The sequence below is a fragment of the Hylobates moloch genome, unplaced genomic scaffold (genome assembly GCF_009828535.3).
Source record: "Hylobates moloch isolate HMO894 unplaced genomic scaffold, HMol_V3 SCAFFOLD_18, whole genome shotgun sequence".
NCBI classification, from domain to species: domain Eukaryota; kingdom Metazoa; phylum Chordata; class Mammalia; order Primates; family Hylobatidae; genus Hylobates; species Hylobates moloch.
The window spans coordinates 21,140,948-21,162,596 of record NW_026652293.1 but is presented as its reverse complement, the minus strand read 5'-3'; the positions used below and the strand labels follow the sequence as shown (position 1 = coordinate 21,162,596).

The 21,649-nt window shown below is 32.7% G+C and overlaps 1 protein-coding gene across 1 annotated transcript in view; it reads left to right on the top strand.

Moving 5' to 3' along the window:
• RGS21 (regulator of G protein signaling 21) overlaps positions 1–21,649 on the top strand; it is a 42,959-nt gene that overhangs the window by 920 nt on the left and 20,390 nt on the right. The window lies entirely within an intron of this gene.

The following is a 21,649-nucleotide window of genomic DNA, read 5'->3' as shown; positions in this document are numbered from 1 at the left end:
AGCTCTAGAATGACCAATTCTACAAGATATTTAAACAATTTTCTCATTAGGCGAGTTTTCACTTCAGTTTGATTACTGATCTACATTTACATATAATTATTCCTTGTTTAGATTCCTCTATTGAAAGAGATCTGCTTCACAGCAAGATAAGGCATTAGCAGTTGCACTTAACAACGATTTCATATAGCAGTAGTTGTAGAATTGAACTGAGTATCAAGCATATGACTTCTTGTTCCCTTAAGAATAGTATTTCATTTCAATGTGAATTTCACATTGGAAAAAACTGAAATAATGATTATGTTGCAGTTGGAAATCTGCCCATAAAACACCAAAAATATTCACAGAGGAATGTGTGTGTGCGTGCACACAGATGTGCACGCACACACACACACATAATTATAAAATTTTGGCATTCAAAAACCTCCATCCATAGAAAAAAATTACATTTGCTTTATTCGTATTTACTAAACACTACTTATCCTAACTTCGATGTTAAAAAATTTTGTATTGAATCTCATCAAAGGTAAGCCTACAAAGTCCATCCCAGGACAAGAAATGTCTTAGTAGCATGGTAATCATTCAGAAGTTTAATTGAAAAATAGGAAATTGATGAGTCTAAGAGAAGGATGGAAAGGTGAGACTCTATAAGCTACAAAAATCCTTTTGGTGATAACAGAGTTAAATCTTGGCCTCTTCTCTCCGTTTTTAATTTCCACTATCCTTGGGAATAAGGATGATCTGGCTTGAATATCTTATTTTAGTTTTGTTTTTCAACTTTTATTTTAGGTTATTATATTATGCTGGGGTTTGGTGTACAAATGATTTCATCACTCATGTAGTGAGCATAGTATCCAGTAGGTAGTGTCTATTTTTCCCATCTTTGTGTTCACATGGACATAATGTTTAGCTCCCACTTATAACTAAGAACCGGAGGTATTTGGCTTTCTGTCTCTGAATTAATTTGTTTAGGATAATGACGTCCAGCTGCAGCCACATATCTGCAAAGGACATGATTTGGTTTCTGTTTTATAGCTGTGGAGTTTTCTATGGTATATATGTAGCATATTATCTTTACCCAGTTGATGGGCATCTTGGTTGAGTACCCATCTTTACTAATGTGAATAGTACCGCGATGAATATATGGGTGCATGTGTCTTTTTGGTAGAACAATATATATTCCTTTGGGTAAATATCCAGTCATGGGACTGCTGGGTCAAATGGTAGTTCTGTTTTAAGTTCTTTGAGAAATCTCCAAACTGCACGGCACAGAGGCTAAACTAATTTACATTCCCACCAGTGTATAAGTGTTGCCTTTTCTCTGTCACTTTGCCAACATCTGTTATTTTTTGACTTTTTAATAATAGCCATTCTGACTGGTGTGAGATGGCATCTCATAGTGGTTTGATTTGCATTTCTCTGATTAGTGATGTTGAGCACTTTTTATATGCTTGTTGGCTGTATGTATGTCCTCTTTTGAGAAGTCTCTGTTCATGTCCTTTGCCCAATTTGTAATTGGTTTGTTTTTTGCTTGTTGAATTGTTTAAGTTCCTTAGAGATTCTGGGCATTAGACCTTTCTGAGATGCAGTTTGTGAGGTTTTCTAGTTTTAAATCATCTTGTGATACTAATAAAAATTGTTATTTGATTAACTGTAGACAGATCGTGCAGAAAGAATATGGATCTGTATATGTTACCTTGCAAAACAGAAGTTGTATTCTATAGGAATGATTTTAATTATTTACATTATTAAGATAAAATATGGCTCTTCTGTGACTCATAATGGATACTTGAAAGCTATGAATCCTGCAAATATTACAACTTAAATATAAGGAATATGGAATGACTGTTGTCTCTATGGACTAACAAATCTAGGTAGCCTTTGTGGCACTAGATTTGTAAAAAGGTTTGACATGACTTTAAAATAATGATGTTTCTTTTTATGTTATACCACTTAATGACATAAAAGTTATTTTAAAATACATTAAGCCATTATGATATACACAATGGTGTTGTATCCAGTGTTATGAACTGGATAGAGAAAGAAAGAAGCCAAATTAGACTCTCTAAAAATGGCTAAACAAAATGTGTTCAAATTTTAACTCTACAGCTTGCTAATTTTATGACTTAAGAAAAATTCCACACCTAAAAAATACAGTTAATAATATTTACCTCAAAATTATTTTTAACAACTTGGAATGACATAAGGAAATAATTTTATAAATTGAAAAGTACTTATGTGTGTACTCATTATGTTTGTCATATTGCTTAATCAACATGAAAGCCAAGAAAGTTGTCTTTATTTTGATGAATAAAATTCAAGAAATTGAATATGCAAAGTGAAATACAATTTTCTCAGTTTTAGAATATGGAAATGCACACAATGATAGAGTCCTGTTGAAATAAAAGTATTTTATATGCAATATGTATTAACTCAGTTTGTATTTATAATATACACAACTGTTTTCAAACACAATATTCTCCCCAAACTTTGGAAGTAGCATCTTTATGTGCCTATCATTTAAGTCAAGAAGGACATAAATTGTACTAACCACTTGTTCACAGCAGGTAAAGAATGCCAATAAATTAATGTACAGATCTGCATAATTCTAATATTATAGATAGTAAAGTCAAAAGAGCTTTCCAAAAAGTTCTAACACACACAAAGTTCTAGGGCTCTTTTATCCTGTTTTAGAGTATTGTCAAGGATGGTAGAAAAATCCACTTTATGTTCTAATAAAATGGTTTTTCAACGAGTCCTAGAGAAGTCATCCATTTCCTTCAAAAATAATAATAGAATGTGTAGAAGCACATAAAGTCTTTCAATGTGCATCGAATAATAGAGAAATTGTTAAACATTTAACTGACCTAAGAAGCCATACAAGTCACCCAGACGGCATGTGACCTTAATAAAGAGGTTGATATGGGTATTACCAAGTGGCAAAGAGCAATGAATAAAAAGAAAATAAGTGCAATATAAAATGTGCAGAGTTCAGGAAAATGACAGTAGCCTCCGAAAAAGCATCAGAAAAAGAAGTGACAACAAAATATTCTAGCAATGAGTAGATTATAAAATACATAGATCATATAAATGCAAGAAATCCAGAAAGTAAAAACCTAGTAATAATGCTAAATCTCAAAAGTCTATAAGATTTAAAATTATTGCATTTTAAAAAACATTCTTATTTTTTTTAATTTTTTTTATTTATTTTTGAGATGGAGGTTCACTCTTGTTGCCCAGGCTGGAGTGCAATGGCATGATCTCAGCTCACTGCAACCTTCACCTCCTAAATTCAAGTGATTCTTCTGCCTCAGCTTCCCGAGTAGCTGGGATTACAGGCATGTGCCACCATACCTGGCTAATTTTTGTATTTTTAGCAGAGACAGGGTTTCACCATGTTGGCCAGGCTGGTCTCAAACTCCTGACCTCACGTGATCCACCCACCTCAGCCTTCCAAAGTGCTGGGATTACAGGCGTGAGCCACCGCTCGCGGCCACAAAAAACAGTCTTACAAGAATTTGCTATATGGAAAGCAAAGTTCTATTAAGTAACAAACTGAGCATTTAGTAAATATAGAAAGCCTGATATATCCCCTGTTATATGCATGAAATGATGACACGAGGAATGAATTAACATGGCAAAAAATAAAGACTCTGACTTCTATAGCAACTGAAGATTTACAATTTCTCATGAAATGCTTATATTTAAGTCATATTGTCTGATCAAAGTGGAAACCAATAAGGTTGTCTTTACTTTGAGGAGTAAAATCCATGTAATTGGCAATGTGAACAATATCCCATAGGCAAAATGAATACCATATTCTCAACTTTAAAAAAGAAGGCATACAGGGCCGCGTGCGTCTCTGTCATGGACACACGTGATTGATCCTTTAACTGTATCCTTAACCACCGCATATGCATGCCAGGCTGGGCACGGCTCCGAGGGCAGCCAGGGACAGACGTATGATACAAGACTATTGGAATTAATACTAATTTCATATGTAAAATGTATTAGCTCAATATACAGGATAAGAGGTATAAGAATTAGAGATAAAAATTAAACACAGATGGTTACCTGAAATTAGTTGATTTTATTATTTGTAGAGTAAGTGCTTAGTAGTTGAATTAATAAGTTAGTAATTGAATTAATAATTTGTCTCTATGGTTCATTATGTTTTTCTAAGTTAAATGTTTCTGAGCTTCAGATAAGAATCTTAACAAAACAGGCCATCAACTATGCTAGGCCATTATATTATTTTCTTTAATCAAAATGGCAAAGACTTTTATTTTAAATGATAAAAACTCGTTGGAAAAGTTCAGAAAAATAGGACTTGCAAAAGCAAATTGGTAAAGAGTGTCTAATGGGAAGTTTGGAAATAATTATCAAAATATACATTGTGCATAAAATTTGATCTAGCAATCTCATTTCTAAGAATTTACATTGATATAACTATATATGTATAAAATATGGGTACATTAGGATGTTCGTCACAGTATTACAATAGCGGATAAGGAGAAATAACCCTTAAGTTTAACAGAGGATTGATTAAATAAATCAACAAATAATTTACAGGGGATAGCTATTATGTTCAAGAATCATATTTATTGATATAGAAATATTAAAGCTTGATACTGAAGTCTCATACATTCACATTGTAAATATGATTAAATTCAATTAACTTACTCCTTTAAAATGTTATACAATTTAACATTATTTCTCATAGATCAACTTTACAATTCCATGAGCATTTTTTTTCTTTTTAAACAAGAAGACAATCAGGGAAGTTAGTATCACTCATAATGATGTAGGTTATAAGTTTTTTGATACCATAAATCACAAATTTAATATTAACAGATATTACATAGATTTTAGTGGCCAATATTGTCAGGTTTAACTGGAAATAAATTGATAATACCTCAGTGAATTCAGTGATACTGAATATCTAAAATATACAGAACTGATCCCATTAGTATGAGCATAAAATTCAATTACCTATTCATTTTTCCTTGGATATATGTTAGCTTCATTATGAGCAGAGGTATAGTTCATTTCATTGTTAATTTTGCTTCCCTAGGCCATTTCTCTGAGATTAACCAGGCCTTCTGTGTACCACAACTACATTTTTTCTATTTCTGATTCTATTTTGAAAAGAATATGGAAGTGTCCTTTAATTTCTCTGCTTATTATTAAGAGAAAAGGGGCATCTATGTAAATTGTGACTTACATAAGAAAAATAAAAACATATAATGACCTATTACTCTAACTTAAAAGAATTTCTGTAACAAAGGAATTAAAGTACTAAGGCAGTTTCATAGATTATATGAAGAAGAGAGATGTTTCTCAAATGAGGTGTGTCATGCAATTAATATAAAACTGTAGTCAAATCTTTGTGCTATAATCTTACTGCCTCAGGCAATAGTACAGATGAGAAAAGGAGGTCAGCATAGGCAGGGAAAAGTAAAAAAAAAAAAAAAAAAACTGAATCATGCTCCAAACCCCAAAAACCTACACACACAGAATAGACATTCTTTGCCTTTTCCATATTATAAGTAGGATTAGGTATACAAGCTTATTGATTTAAACAGAAGTATTCTAATTCAGTGATAAATTTCGTCTTTTATACTTGTTTATAATAAGCTAGAATCATGTGGTGAAGAGCTCCCTAAAGGTTGAGGGAGGAAGAAAAATATAAATTTTTGAACATTTTATATTTCTACATCCAACATTGTTATTAATATTATATATCAACTGGTATTGTTATATATGAGGTAATATGTTAGTTGTTGAGAAGAATTTAAAGCTGAATAAATATTTAACTTATCCTTATGGAATAAGAAGTCTAAAAGGAGAGATAAGACATGGTCACACACTAGAATTACACAAGATAGAAAGTGATAAAGCATATAATAGGTGTTACGAAAGTTCAGAGGAGCAAGAGATCATTTCCAGTTCTGTGGATCAGAGATGGGAAATCATGAAACAAAGCTTTGAAATCCATGGGTAGAATTTAGACAACTAAAGATGGTGAGGTTAAATCAATTCCAGAGGGAGTTTAAAATACCGACAGATGTACGAAATGGTTCAGAATTCAAGAAAAATACGGGGGCGAAGAGAATTTTCCTAAAGTAGAAGCTACTTTGACCCAATAAACTTTGAAAAAAATCTAGAAAATCAGGTTGAAACCAGATTTTGGCAGATGTTGAAAGTCGTCTTAAAAGGTTTACACAAAATTTGGTAAATTATGGAGGCATGTAAGAATCTAGGGCAAAAAAAAATGAGATCTTATGTTTTTCAGTAAGACTCTTCTAAGATATGTAGGATGGATTGGAAGGAGAAGAATCTGGAGACAGTACAATTAGTTAAGAGATGCATTAATCACTAAGAAGTGAGGCATGGACAAAGGGAATGCTGCTGGAGTTGGAGAGTTATAGATAAATGTGAGAGATATCTAAATGAGACCTGACAAGCCATTATCTTCATGTGAAGTTATGTTAATGATAACTCTGAAGCTTTTAATTTTAGTGACTACAAGTATAGTTAAGTCAAAACAAAAAATAAGGATTGAATGATAGACAATGGAAAATGAATTCAGTTTTAGACACTTTGAGTTTGATGAGCTGAGGGGTAACCAAGTGTATCTGTGCAATAGTTGGGAATGTGGCACTGAGATGTATTTTGTAATTAATTAGGTGATTATGATGTAGTAGATTGTATCAGTGCTTGTGTATGTGGTACTAACTCAAACCTATGGTTGATGAATATGTTTTGGCTCTACTCAACTAGACTACTTTAAGAAAGACTATAATGGAATATATGAATCCCTGAATAAATAATAGCTCTACATTCTTGTTAATGTCCGGCTGTATGCAGCCATGCAAATTTTGTGGAATTTATTTTCTTCCTTGTTTCTGGATCAAAAAGTTGTAAGTAATCTGATTTAAAAAAATTCTATTTTAAATAAGTATGACTGTGGCTGGGTGTGGTGGCTCACGCCTATAATCCCAGCACTTTGGGAGGCCTAGGCAGGCAGATCACGAGGTCAGGAGATCGAGACCAACCTGGACAACATGGTGAAATCCCGTCTCTAGGCTAAGACAAAAAATTAGCGTGGTGGCAGGCACCTGTAGTCCCAGCTACTTGGGAGGCTGAGGCAGGGGAATCGATTGAACCCGGGAGGCAGAGGTTGCAGTGGGCCCAGATCATGCCACTGCACTCCAGCTTGGTGACAGAGCAAGACTCTGTCTCTAAATAAATAAATAAGACTGTGTATAATTTAAATTGACTTTAAAACATATTATTCAAAAAGTCTGACATACTTAAAAACCTAATGAGTGGCACAATGAGAGTAACTTAAAAATTAAGGTACAAGTATTTGATAAAATACTAGAAGATTATGAAAATCATGAGTTAGAAAAATAATCAAACATTTTGAAACATTTACTACTTTAAATATTTTTTAAAAATTTAGATACAAGTGTCTCTACTTTTGTTAAAAGATTGAAAATGTATTTATCTCTTTTCCCTTGAGACCATTTAAAAGTAATATTAAACGAATGAACATTGCATATATCCACAACAATGAAGATATTTAGAGAACGGTCTTAAATAAAAAGAAATCCTTTTTAATTCTGGGGAAATTATTTGATGAAAAAAATACAACAGGGAAAATGAAGTAGAATCTTAGACTGAGGGCTTACCATGGTAAAAATTACTAATAAAGAAGTAAAATTCAGGATGTTCATAATCTAACTGATAAGCTTAAGGTACAAAAAAAGAAAACAGAATTGAAAGAGAAAATTATTTTTTAAAATAATGAAAGAAAAATTCCCAGATCTGAACATAAAGCTCCATATTTAAAAGATAATTCAGTAAATGAAAAAAGAACCATGCAAAGGAACAGAATCAAAATATCTCATAATACCAGTAATAAAAATGCAAAGAAATGAGAATTATATGGATCAGTAATCAGTAAGATTGGATAGAAAAAGACAATGGAGCAGTACGATCAAAATTATAAAGGGAAATGATTTTTAGCCCAAAATTTAATCCCTGCCAAACTATCAATTGAATATCAATAGGCAAAAAAGTCAACCTTGTTCAAAACTTCACATCTTATACTTAAAAAATTAGTTTTAAATGAATCATAGACTTAAATGTAACTCTAAAATGGTTAGAATATAACAGGAGAAAGTATTTGGGATCTAGGACCTGGGGAAGAGTCATTAGACATGACATCAAAAGCACAATTCATAAAAGAAACAACAATAAATTGAACTTTACGAAAACTAAAAACCTTTGTTCTGTGAAAAAGCCTGCTAAGAGAATGAAAAGGCAAACCACATACTAGGAAGTAATATTTGCAAGCTGCATATCTAGTAAAGAGTTCATATCTACCATACATAAAGAATTCTCAAAACTCAACAGTTTAGCCAGACATGGGGCCTGTGCCTTACACCTGTAGTCCTAGCTACTCCGGCGGCTGAGGCAGGAAGATGGATTGAGCCCAGCAGTTCAAGGCTGCAGTCAGTGAGCTACAGTCATGCCACTGCATTCCAGCCTGGGTGACAGAGCGAGATACTCTCCTCCTATCCAAATGTCTCAAAAAAATTGTTTTAATTAAAAAAAAAACCTCAACTGTTAAAAAAATAATAACAACTAACAATTCAATTAGAGAAAAGGTAAAATACAAGAGGCACTTCACTGAAGAGAACATGTAGATGGCAAATATCACACGAAGAAAAGGGTCAACATCAAGAGCTGTTAGGGAATTAAAATTAAGACCAAGATGAGTTATCACTGCCGATCTATTAGAACAGATAAAAATGTCTTTAATGACAAAACAAAAATCTCATTAGGATGCAGAAACAGTGCACCTCTCATACACTGCAGGTAGCATATAAAGTGATAGTCTCTCTGAAAGTAATTTGGCAGTTTCTTAAATACACACACACACACACACACACACACACATACACACAAACACACACTTACCATAGGACCCATCAATTGTAATCCTACACATTTAATCCAGATAAATAAAATGTATGTCTATACAAATACCTACACTATTCATAGCAGCTCTATGTGTCATAGATCAAAACCCCTAAACAAGAAAAGTGTCCTTAAGTAGTACTATGAAATACTACTCAGCAATAAAAAGGCAAGGGCTAGTCACATGGGAAATGATGTGGATTAACCATGAGAACATTATGCTGATTGGAAAGAGCCCATCTCAAAAGGTCATGTAAGGTATGATCGCATTTTTATAATATTCTCAAAATGACAAAAAAAAAAAGGAGAGATGAGTGGTTTCCAGGGTTTAGGGATGATGCAGAGAAGGTACTATAAGGGCATAACATGAGGGAGATCTTTGAGGTAATGGAATAGTTCTGTGTCTTGACTTCACTGGTGGTTATGTAAATCTACAAATGTGATAAAATGACAAAGGACAAACACATATTCCCCAGTGTCAACTACTGGTTTGTTACTGCACTATAATTATATAAGATGCAAACCATGCCAACCACTGGGATAGACTTGTGCAAAGGGTCTGAAACCTGTCTGTTCTGTCTTTATATCTTCCTGTGAATATATAATTATGTCAAAATAAAAAGCTGAAAAAAGTAAAACAAAACATGTTTTATGACATAAAATATAATTCAAAATTATTAATCCTTTGGAAAAAGTTTAACATATGGCTCTCTAAACACATCATGATTATAAAAAGATGTATATATAGCATTGTCTTTGGGTCTGCATGCCTTTGCTAATCTAGGCTACATTTCTAGACAGTGAACTTTTCAACATAAGTGTAGTAGAAAGTATATTTGGACTTAAAGAGACCTGAGCTTCAATTCCACATCCAGCAGTTATTAATTTAAAAAGCGTACTTCTCATGTAACCATAAGTAAAAAATCTTAATGCTCACTTTAGGTTATCACCTTTAAAGAAGAGATAATAAATAGTTATATGCTATTACAGTCAAGATCAAATACAGTTTATGAAGTATTTTCTACTAACATTCTTCCATTTTTGTTTTAGAATTGAATTGGATTCTATATTGAATTCTATTTCAGGAAGAATTAAATCTTTTCATAGAACAATGAGTACAATATGCTTTTAAAGTTATATCATGGAAGGTCACTGGACATTGTTTCTATCAAGCTTATCTTGTTTCTATTAAGCTATCAAGCTTAAAAACTTGATAAAATAAAAAAGAGGCCTCTGAATTGTGTTGTAATATATGTAAGAAACTTGGGACACAAAAAACACAGAAAAACACAGATGCTGAAGAGAAAAGAGCTATTGGAAATAAAGCATGAGCTGCAAATTTTAAACGGACAGTAGGAAATATGTGGTATTTATGAGTGTGTATATTTAACTACTAAGAGAACAATCCCACAGAATAAACAGCATGAAGCATGTGAAATCATTTGTTAAATTTACAAAAGAATATGCGTTCCATCTCTTTTTTTCTCTTTCTCCACTTTCTTTCCCTTCCCCCAACAAGATTGGGTTGACACATCTTTTAAAAAAACCATAATCCACTTGTCACTTATGTCATTACAAAGCTTGAAAGCCTGCCTAATGAGTTTGCACAAATCCTCTTTTTAACATGTGTTCCGTATACTCTTCTAATTAAATATTTATCACCATATCTAGACCTACAAATAACAGTATTAAGGTATGATCCTGAATAAACCTGTTCTTGTATTATTCTCACAGAGCTTAGCTTCCCTAAAAAAAATCATTTCATGGGTCATCAGGATAAAGCTTGCTACTTTTATTCTTTTGTTGCAGCAAAGGATGAACATAATTTGAAATTTTAAATCGTGAAAGAACATGGATTTTGGAATCAGTTAAACCTGTTTGAATCCTTTCTCCACCACTTAAACTAAGTAACTTTTGGGAAGAAGGAAATGATTCTCTGAGCTTATTTTCTCACATATATAATGAGGATCTTAGAATTTTTATAAGAATGAAATTAGATACTCTCTTTAAAGCTAGTATGCAGTGTGTTGCACATGATAGCAGCTTACTAATAGAGATCACTGTCATTAATAATTTATTTAAGAACCTCTTCGTCATTTTTGGTTACTCTTTTTTTTGAGTGTGTTCCTTAGTTTTACATATTGTTTTTCTACCTATCCATTTCATTTATTCTTTTTGCAAATATTCACTGAACATTCATATAGTGCTAGGCACCATGCCATATGCTGTGAGATGTACGAGACTGTCTCTACCTTAGATAAGAAAAAAGACTGGAACACTGGATATTGCAGTAGAAAATACGTAGTCAGCAGCATCACAATGCTACCAACTGAAGGTTATTGATAGGTTGGTTCTTTGGAGAACACCAAAGCCTTCTAAGAGGGGAAACTTTTTAAGCTATGCCTTGAGAAATTACAGAAGACAAAAACTGGGTAAAGAATTCCAAGTAGAAGAAATTTCGAGAACAGAAGTAGTTATAAAACAGTGGGACTTTCAGTCAGTGTGTCTGAGAGGGAAAACAAAAACACAAACACCTGTGTTTTAGAAAAACAGTTTACATACTACCAGGCCAGCATTTTGGACTTCTAGGTAATCAGTGGGAAATCAACAAAAAAAAAGTTTTTTAGTTGCTGTTGAACAAAGTATATTTGTTGTAATAGCATCCAGATTAACAACTTGTGTAATGTTCTTCCGTGTAAAGCATATTATCTAAAAATCAGTTAGTTGAAAATTAATGTATGTATGACATTTCTGAATTTCCTGTAGCCAGTCTATAAGTGAAGCCTAAAGCACCACTACTCAGAAGATTAAAAGGCTCAGGCCGGGCACAGTGGCTCACGCCTGTAATCCCAGCTCTTTGAGAGACGGAGGCAGGTGGATCACCTCAGGTCAGGAGATCGAGACCAGCCTGGCCAACATGGTGAAACCCCATCTCTAATAAAAATACAAAAAATTAGCTGGGCATTCTGGCAGATGCCTGTAATCTCAGCTAGTTGGAAGGCTGAGGCTGGAGAATCGCTTGAACCTGGGAGGCAGAGGTTGCAGTGAGCTGAGATCGCACTATTGCACTCAGCATGGGCAACAAGAGTGAAACCCCATCTAAAAAATAAATAAATAAAATAAAATAAAAGTCTCAAGTAGTCAAAGAATGATAAATTCAATGCAAGATGTGGTTACTGTCTGATTCCTGGCAGTGCACATATTAGATGACTTCCTGCCTTCTTTATGCTGTTAAAAAGAGAGTTATTTCAGCAATAATCTACATATTAAGAGAAACCCATTTAACCTGTCAAAAAAATGAATGGTTGAATATCCCTAAGAATCAAGCCAGGTATTTTATAATACTTGCAAGAAAGAGTGAATAGTTTCTAATTGCCATTTTTCCTTCTCCATTTAAAAAAAATGAAGTTTACAAGTTAAGGATTAAAAAAAATGATGTGAAAGCAAACTGACCATGCAGGAGGAGATACCTGGTCATGAAGAAAATAAATAAAAATAATCTTGCTATGATTTGAGGGAAAAAAAAGTGATTGGCTTCGTGAGAATTTTATTTGTCTTTTTCCTTTTCTATTCAGAATAGTTTATAAATAGGATGGTACAAGTTATCCATAGTTGAAATGTGGATATAGTTGCAAAAACATAATTAAATAAACTTTAATTTATATCATGGCTTTGACAATTTATTCTAGTAATATATTATAAAAGGTATTGAGCCATTCCCTTATAAAATAGTCAACGATCTTGTATGCTATACTTAAAATGTATTTGGATGTAATAGACACATATAGCTTAAATTTGTGTTACTTCCATTTTTTATTAGGCATCAGTGTCTTAAAATATTAAGAGAATCTTAGTACCATCTCAAATATTGTACATTTTTAAAATGCTAGAATTTACAAAGAATCATTCTTCTCAGTATGTCAACATTCCACTACACAGACTGTGATATTACCTAATAGAATCGTACTACCCAGACTGTGGTATTCTATTGAGCTAATTTCTTATTAAATTTTTTATTAAAAAGTTAATAAAAAAATTTGGCTAAGTGTGTACATAGATTTCAGTTAAGATACTCTTTTTAAAATTATATTACTTAGCTTTATTACTCTCTCCCATGACTGCTACTCTGCCTTGCATATTTTTGCATTGAATACTGAGGTCTTCACCAGACAGTAAAGACAGGAAAGGTTAGCTCAGGAGAATAGTTTAACGGATGCTGTGTATACACTATGGCAACACAGAAATGTAAAACACAGGGGAAGGGGTCAATTAAATGATTATTTATCTTTGTGTTCTAAAAATATTCAGCTACAGTAAAAGAAAATTGCAACAGATCAAATGATAACAAATATGATGACGACTATGAGATTACAATGTGGATTTAAACATTCTCTACCTTCCAAAAGCTGATTTTTAAATTTATACAATACTTCTATATCTGTCATACTATTTTAATTAATTCATTGAGGTATATGAATTCACTAAAGTGAAAAAATGTTATTTACTTTTAAAACATAAGAAAAGACATTTTTACTTACATCAGAAATCTTAAACTTCTAAATATTTTGTTTTACTAAGGCAGATATTTCTTTGACTATCAATGATAGTACATGTTCTAAGAAAACACAAAGAAAATACATTTAGGACATACAATCATGAAGTGTGACTAGCAAGCAATGCGACAAATTTGTCAACAAGCACGCTAAGAACTATACACCCAAATGAGCATTATATTTCCAAGCAGCCACTTTGGGAGATCAGACACATTTCAGTGGTATCGCCATTGCTCAAAACATTTCTAACTTCTCCATTAGAACCACTCTCAGAAATAATTGATGAACCATGCACAACTCAGGCTCATTGCTTTATAAATTGAACCTCATACAGCAGTAACTTGAGGCAAAGCAGAATCAAGAAAATATAATTTTCTCTTCCCATTTGTTTATGAAAAGAAAATTAACTTTCAAATTATTTAGTCCTAAAATGAACCACTTATATAACCCTATTATATAAATTTAAGAAGACAATTATAAAAAAATAATTAATCTTTCCTTTCCTATTATAATTTGAATAGAAATGTAATATGGGCAAATAACAATCAGTGCAATTTTGTGGTGAACTGTCCTGCTCATCTAATCTGATTCTTGTTGATCTCCTTTGCTGTGACCTGTGCAAGAGACCATCTTAACAAATTTCACAGTATTTTATTGCTCCTCATTCTCCTTAATCTCTCTTTGTCACCTGACCTCTTGATCATTCTTTCTTCTTCCCAAAAGGCTGTGAACAGTGTTTTTAAAGGAAATTCCATGCCCCACTCTACCCTTAACTTTTCTCTGGCTTATTGCATTAAATCTTCTTCCCTAGTTCACTTCCCTTTTCTATTCCTAAAATATAAGTGTTATTCTACATTCAGCAGTCACTAAAGTATTTAAATATTTATTGAATAAATGAACATTTAATCCCTCAGTTCTCAGCGCCATTTTTCTCTGTCATTTCACCTGCTAAACTAAATCTAACAGATTTAACTATCACTACCACCTAAATACCAAGTTGCCCCCACTCAGTCTTGCTCTAGCCCTTCTCCTTTCCAGTTATGCAACCCTAAGCAAGTTATTTAGCCTCTTTGAGTCTTAGTTTCCTCATATTTAAAATATGAATAAAAATATTGACTATCTTATAGAATAATAACCAAGGAGATAATGCTCAGAAAGTTTCCGACACGTATGTCTGAAGCATTTTAACTATTATTGGTTAAAATCCTCAATTATTTTAACTGCTATGGTGTTTTTTCCACAAATCTTTTATGACATTCTCACTTGGATATCATACAATCAAATCAGCAATTTAAAAAAAAAAAAAAAGAACATTGTTTAGCACTTGTATCAAGATAAAATTTGATACTTTTGATTAAATTAAATTTTGCAAGTAGCAGAATTAAATTCTTATTAATTTTTTTATCCTACCTTTAATGATGAAGTATAAACAGCAGCAGTTTCTTAGGTTAATAGAGGGGTCTCATGTAGATTTAAATGCTCTATATTGTCTTTGAATATGCCTATGAAATTACTATGACCTCTGACAGGAAAGTTAAGCAAACCATAACTAAATGTTCTACATATCTTTAAACTTTTTTTATGTATTGATTTTCCTAACCCTGTTTTTTTAATGGATTGCCATGATCATGAGTGGAATCACCATTCTTTCAAGAAATCTGTTCCTTTGACCCTCTTAATCCCATCTCCTCTGCACAGACGTAATACCACTGATGTTTACTGTTCCATCCATCTATAGCCACCCTTGTTCTCTCATGTTTGGACCAGCATACTATACTTTAAAAAAAAAAATTCTTAAACTTTGTTTTGCAATTTCAAGGAGAAAAAACTATGTAACTTTTTAAACTAGAAAGTTGACTGCAGAGTCCAGTTCCCAAAAATACTATAGCTCTAAAGTGGTTTATGAGTATAATTTGTGTCATTAACCCATAAACTGAAAAGAAATACCTTCTATGATTCTGCTAATTCCCCTTTACTTTTTAAATTAATTAATTTTGTAATTGACAAATAAAACTTATATATGTATATTATATATGTATGTATATAATTATATATATATATATATATATATTATGGAGTTAAACATGATCTTTAACTTTCCCATCTGCCTCTCAGTCTTCCAATTATTCCACACATACTCTCATCATGTTAATTCTCCAGAATGACCAATTTTATACTGTCTGATTAAAGTTTTGTATTCCTCCGGCACCTATCTATGATTTCTTATACAAGTATTTAAAAATATTGCAGAATAAATCTCATATCTTTCCACAGAAATTCCCATTGATTGCATGACAGTATTGTCCATAAGATCTCTCATATTATTATCTTTACCATGGTTCTGTGACTGTCAAATGAGGAGAAAGGAAACAAAATAAATAAGCATATATAAATAATCCTATGTAAGACGTGTTGGCTTGCTATATTTTCTTTCAATTTCACACAATAACTTTGTGAGACAGGTATTATCAATACTATCAGTAGCAAAGAGACTCAGAAAGGTCAAGGTTATTGTCCAGGATGAAGAATCCACATTTGCATATGAACTTGTTACTCTTGTCTCAAAATTTATGCCTATTTTATTACTTACCTCCCTTCTTTTAAGGAGGGTTTTAAAGAGGGGAGGTCCCTAGATGTATTCAGTTTCTATTGCTGTTGTAAAAAACTGCCACCAACTTAGTTGCTTAAACAATATACATTTATTATCTCAGAGTCCAGGGGACCTGTATTAGACTGTTCTCATGCTGCTGATAAAGACATACCTGAGACTAGGTAATTTATAAAGAAAAAGAGGTTTAATGGACTCACAGTTCCACGTGGCTGGGGAGGCCTCACAATCACAGCTGCTGAAAGGCACATCTTATATGGCGGCAGACAAGACAGAAAGAGCCAACCAAAAGGGGAAACCCCATATGAAATTATTAGATCTCATGAGACTTATTCACTACCACAAGAATACTATGGGGGAAACCGCCCCCAAGATTCAATTATCTCCCACCAGGTACCTCCCACAATATGTGAGAATTATGGGAGCTACAATTCAAGGTAAGATTTGAGTAGGGACACAGCCAAACCATATCAGGACCAGAAGTCCAAAATCAGTCTCACTGGGTCAAAATCAAGGTTTGAGCAGGGCTGGGTGCTTCTGGAGGCTTTGAGGAGACTATCTCTTTTCCTGCCTTTTTCAGCTTCTAGAGGCCACTTAACTTCCTTGGCTCTTAACCCCTTTCTCACATCACTCCAACATCTTGTTTTCATCCCGAAATATCTTACTACTAGACGTTAACCCTCCTTTCTCCCCTCTTAAAAGGTCCTTTATAATTACACCCCGTCCACCAGGATAATCTAGGATAATCAGCTTCTCTTTTGTCACATAAAGTAATATATTCACATGTTCCAGGCATTAGGACACAGACATCTTTTCAGGGAGGGTTGTATACTTAGCTTATCACACTGGGCATAACCTCTGATAATGGAGCCTAAACCCATTGGACCAAAAGCTGATGGTATTTAGATGTCCCAACAGTATCTATATGGCAATCTTTTGTCAAGATACATTGAATGCTATAAAGCATCATTCAGCCTAATAAGAAAGCTTATTTCCGCACCTGCTCATTGTATTATGAGGCTTCATTTTGATAAATAAAATTGAATTATTAGTTTTTTCTAAACAATGAAAAGAAGATTGAAAGGAATGGAAAGTGCACATTAAACTAATAATTGTGGTTTGTGGAAGGATTTATGAGAAAAAGCATGCTTGCAATTGCACTAAACTCAAAATAGAAATTTAAATTTTTGTTTTCACATTTTAATGTAAAATAAGCCTATTCCTGGCTCCTATTTCTTAAAGACTTTGCATGGTTCTTTTTTTTTTTTAACCAAGAGGGTCTTTAAATTTTGACAGTGTATTTTCCAAACTGTACTATTTTCAAGCATATATTATAAAATTAATACTTCATTATCCACCCTGAGCAAAACAAAAAGTCAAAATTTGTTTAATGATTCAGTTTTTGCTTATCATAAGAACATTACTTAGTGGTGCTTGAATTAACAAAAGGGATTGAGCTAATTGATGATTTCCCTTCTTAATGATACGCTAACTTTTTAGGTCATTTCTTCTACTTCTCTCAGTTTCGTTAGTTCAGGGCCACTGATACTAACCATTTCTACAGATCAACTAGGGCATTTCCATGGTAAGTCAAGGAGAAGGACATTTTCTACCTTCTTCTGACTCCTTTCTTTCTCCCACCTGAAAAATTGTCAATCTTTCAAGAGTTTTTAATTGACATTGAGGGTCATAAACACATACCAGTTGAATTTTACTACCAAAGAACTGTATTACATTGAGATAAAAGCTTGACTAAGCATGAAGTTACAAAACTTAAACTATAATTAAAATTGCCAATATATGGTCTTTGTTTTGATAAATATATTAGCCTTATTACATTAAACATCATATTGCATAAAGAAATATTGGCATAAAATGACATGAGATCCATGGTTAAAAGAGAGAAATGTATGTTATTAATCCATAAAAACTGCATAAATTTCAAAGAAGACTGCAATGTCTTATATTAGAACATTTTAGTTCACGAATAAAATTGCTTAAATAGTTAAACATATACAGTTGTTTAAGATAAGTATGCTAAATGTAGAGCCCTCCTCAGATTCTCTGAAAATCAAAGAACAAAGGAAAACCAAATGATCTCTTAGGCAGATTAAAGACTTAAAGGTGAATATTAATTATAAATATATGTATTTCAAATATGTATATCATTATATATTGATTTAATCTCCCGTGAACAATAGTTGTCTTGTAAACAGATGAATATGAACTTCAGAAAACAAACTTTCAGATGGAATTTATTTCAATTATGCCACAGACTCAGAGAAATGTCAGATTTATTCAAAGAGTTATTTATTACTTAGAAGTCTAAGTGCTTTGACCAGTGAAGAGTTAATAACAAAAAGAAAAAAGCTGAGAATAGCAGGATTTAAAGAATGCCAATTTGTAACCCAGGGGATAGGTATTTGCATACTAATTGTAATGTTCCTGCTGTCACATTACCTTCAGCTTGAAGATCAGTCAGAAAGAGAAACTCGGCATCATCTGTGACAGACAGTGGAACGAAAAATGCCAGTGAAGTGAGTTGCCGTTTCCAGCTATTTTTATCTCAGAAGATGTACAAATGAAACACTTGAGGCTTCTTTTAGTCTCGATGGTTTATTTCCTTCATTTATGATAAATACGCTAATTGTTGTCTTTCTTCCTGATTTTTTCTCCTTTCTCTATTGATTTCTTCTTTTTGAAAACATGTCAAGAATTTGTGGCTTACTTTTGCACTTTATTCTTTATGTGGGCTAAAGAAAGGTTGTGAAGTGGAGATAGACCACTGAACTTTCTTTATGTAATTTTTTTAAATTATGAGATGAATTAGAGACATAAGATATACATGATCCTTGCAAAAATTATCACAACGTTTATTGAAAAAATTTTACATGGATATTAAATGCTGGGTAAGGAAGCAGCTGTCACTTCCTGGAGCACATGGACTCCTTGCTTGAATTTTCCATTCTCCAGCACACTGCTAATTGAGTGTGAACAGCTAAGTTGTTGGATTCCACATTTTTTAATGCAATACAACTGGTTCTAGCTGGCACAATTAGCAAGATAACTGGTAGCTTTCACGCAGTTCCCATCTGGCCTGGCTCTTCTCTGGACATATAATATGGGTACTGCTGGCCTTGATGGCACTTGCTTAATGAAGAAAATAGAAAGGAAATCAGCCAAAACCCCATGAAATACTAAGTGTAATTTTGGCTTCAGATACACAGTGACTTTTCATGGCAAATCATACACAAACAAAAACTTACTCTGATTATGCATCACAATTTTACAGGAAATAAACACAGAAATGAAAAGAGCCAGACAAAACTTCTGTTAAAATTCAGTAAAAGGAAGAAAAAAAGAAATGAGGGAGTGGCCATTGTCCATTTTCTCAGGTAGCACATACCAAGTAAAAGTCAACCAAGTCAGTAGAGTTTAAAATCAACCACCCTCTTTTTTCTCCAACTTTTATTCAATAGATTTCTTTCTTAACATTTATGTAGTTACATTTTTTAAAAACAGAAGGTGATATTTCTTACTCTCATCTACCGTAAGAAATGCCCTATTTTTATTTGATAGTGTACAAGCTTTAAGAATCTCTGTTTCATGTAAACTTTCAATTGAGCAGCCAGTTACCACAATTTACCTATAATTTAGAGGAAATATAATATTTCTATGAAGTATGATAAATCTCTATTGCAGAAAAAAACACTTTTTAGATAGTTATTATAAATGTTCCAAAACATGAATAAAGTACAAATATATATGTACTAACTCATCCATTTAAGAAGTATGAAATAACTTGGGTTAAAGCAGACACACTTGTGTTTCAATTCTAACTCTGGCCATTACTGTCTGTGGAATATTGCACTACTTATTTGTATCTCTGAACCTCTTTACTCATTGGTAATATTGGAATAAAACAGACTGCTATTTTCAAGACTAAATGAAGTCTATGATATACTTAGCACAATGTGGTATACATTGTAAACATCCAATACATAGTTGTGCATTTTAGTGCTATTATAAATATTGTATTTCAGTTTATTCATAGATACCATCAATTTGCGCTTTCACAGAATTATAGGAAACTCCAAATTTTACAAATTTAACTGGCAACAAACAAGCATTACTCCTTAAAATAGTTACATTTCACCTAATTTCTGAAAAGTAAATGCTGTGTTACCTCCAACTCTTTCAACATCTCAAATAGTCAAAATTTAACCTTCTGGATAAGAAATAGGCTATAAAGGAATGAGCTGAGGGCATTCCAGGCATTGCTACACACCAGCAGAGGTACTCCTTCAGAGCTGATGGGCAATTTTTTTCTCCTTATAACAATGTCAGCATTTTGTGGACCTTGATTAATACTAGGATATACCCATATAACTAATTCTATTATCTATAGTATTCCATGTCTATATCTATAAAATATCTATAACATTTTAGCATCTCTCTGTAATTTAAAACATTAGGAATTTTTCTTTTATCCTTGGTTCTACACCATCTCCCACACTTTGCTTTCTTTCTTTTACTGTTTCTCTACGTTAATGAAGACAATACAAATAGCTATTTTTCATGTAAATACCTTCATTCTATAAATACTCCTTTATATCCAAAAAGATCTTCATGGAATATGCCTTTTTGCTTTTGACTTAAGTAAAACCTGTCTGTCCTTAAAGGACACTGCCTTCTAGAATGGATGTCAGCTATTCTCTCCAACCTCACATACCTCAGAGTTGAGAGTGAGGTCCATGATGATCCAGTGACGTTTTCACATTATTTTTCATCTTCTCTTGCCCAGAACACTCTATGTCTTTGAAGCTAATACAATTTAGCTATACCTTTCAATACTTTTTATCACTATAATTTATCAGCATCTTGAAGGCCATTTACCCTCTTCCATTGAAGGCTTTAATATGTGTCAATATTTGGGGTTTGGTCATCCATTGTTTATTTGTTAATATGTTCAATATTTCATAGACCAGGCACACTGTTCTTGGTGCTAGAAAATAACATTTAGTCCTGTCATCAGATAACTTACATACTAATGGGAATATAAATGTTCATCTTTGAATGAATTTGTCTAGATTTTATTTTTCAGTTTTTCCTGGATGCCTGTTCCTCATTCAAAATGGGCATTGTGCATGGCCAGGTTCCTCTCTATCCTATTCATTAGCATATGTTCCACAGGTCTAAGTAGCTTTAATTTGAATACGCCTGCTAACAACCAAATTTTAGTATACAAACAGAAATATTTTTTAAGCATGTGTATTTTAAATGATCGTGTAACTTTAGAATTCCTATAAGATCTAATATTTGAGTTATATGAAATATAACATAAGCTTATTTGAGTAACAGGTTATAGAGTACACAAAATCTCTTCAATGTAAAATTAAATCTAGCATTGTGTCTCATCCTCCATTTATGAAAGACAGAAACTGAACAACCCAATTTCTGTGTCTATTTGAATGAAAAAAATAAAACATCATTTCCAAAT